Raw genomic sequence first — 5,537 nt, 5'->3', positions numbered from 1 at the left:
TTTTCAATAACCTCATATGCATGTGAAAGCTGGACAGTGAATAAGGAAGTCTGTAGAAGAATTGATGCCTTTGAGTTGTGGTGTTGGAGGAGAATATTGAAAGTGCCATGGGCTGCCAAAAGAACGAATAGATCCATTTTGGGAGAAGTGCAGCCAGAGTTCTCCTTAGAGGCCAAGATGGCCAAACTTCATCTCTCATACTTTGGACATATTGTCAGGAGGGAGCAGTCACTGGAGAAGGATGTCATGTTTGGTTAGGTAGAGGGTCACAGAAAAAGAGGAAGACCCCCAGCGAGATGGATTTTTAAAGTGGCAGCATCGATGGACTCAAGTGTGGCAACAATAGTCAGGTTGGCCCAGGATTGAGCAGTGTTTTGTTGTCATAAGGTCATTATGGGTCAGTACTGACTTGATGGCACCTAATAACAACAACAACATGTATAGTTTCTTATTGAGCCATTCACTGCTGTATTATCCTAATTGTACCTTTTCTCCATTTAAAATGAATTAAAAAATAAAAATTAATGTTTAGAAAATTCCTCTCCATTTTCTTTTTTCAAATGAGGGAATTACATTTAGACAGAAACACTAAGTAAGTAATTCTAAAATACCATGTTTTTAAAAATGTGAACAGTAATTTCTCACATTTGGAACATTTGCTTGCTACCTTAAATGTTTTGTTGGGTGAGGCGAGATGGGTTCCTAAAAGATCAAACACAGATCTCCTGATCCAGTGGGCCATTTCTGTTTCTGAGATAAACTTGGCTGTAATAATCTTTAAGCGCCATATGCCAGATCACAAGAACTGAGCTCATACATAATAATATTAAGGGATGCTGAGAAGAGGAAAACAGAGAAAGCAGGCTGGTATAATGACAAAGACAGCAGGGCTTCAAATTGCTCTATTTGGTTCTGCATAGCATGTTAGATGTGTGTTCTTCAGCAAGTTTATTAGGTTCTGTTTGGACATGGTCTCATTCATGTAATACTCATTGTTGTTAGGTGCCATGAGTTGGTACCAACTCATAGCAACCTTATGCACAACAGAATGAAACACTGCCCAATCCTGGGCCAACCTCACAATTGTTGCCATGCTTGAGTCCATCGATGCTACCACTTGGCCAATCCATCTCATTGGGGGTCTTCCTCTTTTTCTCTGACCCTCCACCTTACCAAACATGATATCCTTCTCCAGAAACTGGTCCCTCCTGACAATATGTCCAATGTATGAGAGACGAAGTTTGGCCATCCTGGCCTCCAAGGGGCACTCTGGCTGCACTTCTTCCAACACAGATCTCTTGGTTGTTTTGGCAGCCCATGGCACTTTCAGTACTCTCCTCCAACACCATACACACAAATAAATGCAACAGATCAGTTTCCAATATATCAGATAAGATTCTTTCATCAGGAGATCATTAAAACCCCAATTAAGCTCTGCCCAGGCTCAACTGTATGAAACGAGAGAGGGCGGGCTTCTGAATTGGGAGATCTAGCATCTTCATTAGAAAGCTATGAGGTTCTCCTTGGTCACTGGTCTGTTCTCCTCAGGTCTGATTGTGCCCAGAAGGAGGGGAGAGTGAGATAAGGAACAAAGTTTTCATCCCTGGGAACCAAGAAGAAAAAAGCTGAAAAAATGCCAACATATTAAAAAGAGTGAAGAGATGAGAAAAACAAAATTAATAATGACCACACAAATTTTCTTGATGACTTTCTATAAATAATCATGCTGATTATGCTGATAACATTTGATTATGCTGATATCATCTTTTCCAACAATTCCTGTTATTTCTTTTAATTAAGATGTGGAATTAAAAAGCTTATTTCAAATTAAATAATTTTGAGAATATATAGTAGCATTAATTTCTAAATAGTGAAAGACAGGACTTTTTCCATAATGTATTTTTCTAATAAAATTTAATTATTGTTGTAATTAGGGATTAAAATATAAATAAGTTGGTGCTTTGAAAAGTATAAATCAGTATTTTCACATATTTTACAAAATGTTGTTCTTGAGCCGTAGTTTTTTTAATGATTATCTTTTGAGCTAAATATTGATCTCAATATCAATAGTCTATATTTAAGTAAAAATAAGACTTTCTACTTGTAGCAGAAGAAATTATTTGAGTATTAAAATTATTTAAAAACTTTTGAAATGAAAATGCTAAAAGGAAAATGTGTTTATAAAATCTATTTTTAAAATAATTTTTCATTTTTCTTAGGGTAATAGCGATATAGGTTAGTACGTCACTACAAGTTCAAATAATATTTCCTATGGAAATATCAAAAATTCACACACACATATATAAGAATTTGTAAGTCATTGAGTTTATGTATTTAATATAGAGTAGATATTCGTTCTTTTACTAAGATATTGTGTCAAATTGCCTATATTATTATAAAAACATGAATTGGAAAATTAAAAATGGTTACAGAAAACTATAGAAGAATTGATGTATTTGAGTTATAGTGTTGGAGGAGAATATTAAAAGTACCATGGACCGCCAAAAGAACAAACAAATCTATACTGGAAACAGAAGTGCTGCCAGAATGCTCCTTAGAAGCCAGGGTGGCCAGACTTCCTCTCATACTTCAGACATATTATTAGAAGGAAGCATTCCCTAGAGAAAGATGTCATGCTTGGTAAACTGGAGGGTCAATGATGGAAGACCTTCAACGACATGGATTGGCACAGTGTCAGCAGCAATGGGCTGGAGTACAGTGACAATTGTGAGGTTGGCACAGGACTGAGCAGTGTTTTATTCTGTTGTGCATAAGGTGTCTGTGAGTCAGAACTGACTCAAAGGTACCTAACAACAACAACAATTAGAATAGAATTTACTATACATGATATTTTTTCCCACAAAAGGCATGAAATACAAAACAAACCCCTTTACCACTTAATCACATTTCCCTGAAAGATTTGGATATCATTTATTATAGAAGATTCAACATTTCAATTGATTGTTGTTGTTTAGTGCTGTCAACTCTGTATCGATTTTCTGAGGAGCTGCTGGTGGGTTTGAACCACAGATCTTGTGGTTAGCTGTCTAGTGCCTATCCCATAGCTTCACACCAAGAGTCCTTTCAACTGATAGAGAATTTTCAATAAATTCCAAAATTTATATTTTGAAAGATATTCATTTCATCTGATAATGTAGCTATATTTTCAAAAGTATACTGTATTTGTACTACTAATAATTACCCTAATGATATATTTAAACAAGATTAATGATATAGCCAATCCATTGTTATAGGATGCAGAAAGCCTTTGCCAATTCAATGTATCATATGTTTATTGAGTTTGCATTATGTGGTAGGATGATGCTAACTGATGAGGATACAATGATTAATAAGACATGTACTCAAACCATGTGTGGAATTTATTCACGTTTTTAAGCATAGAGATTCACTTGGTTGTTTCATGTGTGAATAGACTATTTGAATTGGGAGGCGAGCATTGGTGGTATAATAGGGTAAACATTGGACTGCTAACCACAAGATTGGTGATTTGAGCCCACCAGCCACTCATTAGGAGAAAAATGAGGCTTTTTGTTTCCATAAAGATTTACAGCCTTGGAAACCCTATACAACGTCACTATGAGTTAGAACTGACTTGATGACGGTTAACAACAGCAACTAACCTGATTTAGGAATAAACAAAAAAATGCCCTTTGCTTCTTGGGAAAGTAGTTACTATCAAGGGAAACCCAAAAACTCACTGCCATCAATTCCAAGTCATAAGGACCCAATAGGAGAGAGAGGAACTGCTCTATATGGTTCAAAGGCTTTAAATCTTCCAAGAAAGTCTGCCACATCTTACCCCACAGAGTAGCGGGTGGGCTCCAACCACCAAACTTTAGGTTAACAGCCAAGTACTTTATTGGAGCACCAGGACTCCTTTCCATAGGGGTTGTTGTTAAGTGCCACTGAGTTTGTTCCAACACATAGCAATCCTGGGTAGGGTTTCTGAAGAAAGACTGGTAGGTTTAAACTATTGACTTTGCATTTAGCAGTCCAGAGCTTTTCCTACAGTCTAAACAAACAATGAGATATGTTCTAATCATCTGTAGGCTTTTCATTTGGATTTTATTCTTAGGAAAGCTGGGGTAATTTTCCAAATAGTGTTGTTGTTGTATGCCTTCAAGTCTCTCCCAACTCTTGGTGACCCTGAATAGGGTTTCTGAGACTGTAAATCTCTTTGGCAGGAAAAAGCCTTTCTTTCTCTTATGAAGTGACTGGTAGATTCAAGCCATCGACCATGCATTCAACAACCCATCATGGAACCCGCTAAGCCACCAAAGCGCCCAATTTCCAAACACAGATTCAAAGTTACTCAGACTAGTAATGGAAGTATTCATTTTTAATTTTTAAGTTATATTTATTCATGGATATCGTCCTATCCTTCTTCTCACACCGGTTCTATTTGTGTATACATTCATTGTTTGTTATTGCAGAGTTTTTACCCCTGTTGTCTTAAACACTTGTATTCTTCCCAATATCTTCTTTTGCCTTCATCATTTTTTTGCTAATCTCCAGCTTATTATATATTGACTTCACTTCACTCACGTTAACATGTGTCTACACAAAAATGAAAATATTCTGAAAGGAGTCCTCTACTTAGTTGTCACATGAACACTATAAAGTATAACCCATGTTTATGTGTGAAATCTACTCTATTTTGGCCCTCCTTAAAAAAAGAAAAAGGAACTTACCATGTTGTATCAAATTTAGCAATTCCATCAGTTGGCCTCAGACTCTTAAAGAATATCTGAATTATTCCTCTAACTGTTCCTTATTCTCACCATTATCACCCCAAGCTGTCCATTCACCTAGTTCTTTTCTTTTTTCTCTGTAAACTTCTTCCTGACCTGTAGAATGTTTTTCCTTCCCACTTACGTTAGCTGTTTTGGTTCTTACTGATGATTTTCTTGCCAAGAATTGTAGCCTTGCAATTCATCATCTATCCCTTTAATCTCTTCACTTCAAACAGCCAAGTGTTCAGCTCCCAGAAGAAAATATTCTTGTCTCCTCAAAAACCTTTCATACCTTCCTATTGACATATTAAATACCAGCCTTCTTTTGCTAATGTTCAAAGTTCTTCTTTGATTGGACCATTAACATAACCGTCCGAATATATTTACATTGCACAACCCCAGCCTCTGGATACTTGTCTTGCATTAGAGTTACTTTGATTTCTCTGTCCTTTTTATAACATTTGGTGTGTGAAGCCCACTCATGTAGTCTTATTCATCTTTTATTCATTTCTATTTTTGGTAAATTGTCAGTATTATATATGTGTCTAGAATAGTGTCTAGTGTATGATAGACCTTAAGTATAGTAGTCTTCAGTGACCTCATTTGTAAACATCCAGGGGGAAAAATTAATCGTGACTTTTACATTCAGTAAATGGGAGCATTTGCCAAGCTTCACACAGTGCAAGATCTCCAAAGAAAACAAGAGATTTCACATAGTAATTGGCCAGAAATTATAAATGTTCAATCAATCAGCAATATTTTGTTCTAACATTAAAATATATG

Source organism: Chrysochloris asiatica, unplaced genomic scaffold (genome assembly GCF_000296735.1).
Source record: "Chrysochloris asiatica unplaced genomic scaffold, ChrAsi1.0 scaffold00021, whole genome shotgun sequence".
Taxonomy (NCBI): domain Eukaryota; kingdom Metazoa; phylum Chordata; class Mammalia; order Afrosoricida; family Chrysochloridae; genus Chrysochloris; species Chrysochloris asiatica.
The sequence above is the reverse complement of the archived record's forward strand: the minus strand, read 5'-3'. Positions refer to the sequence as shown.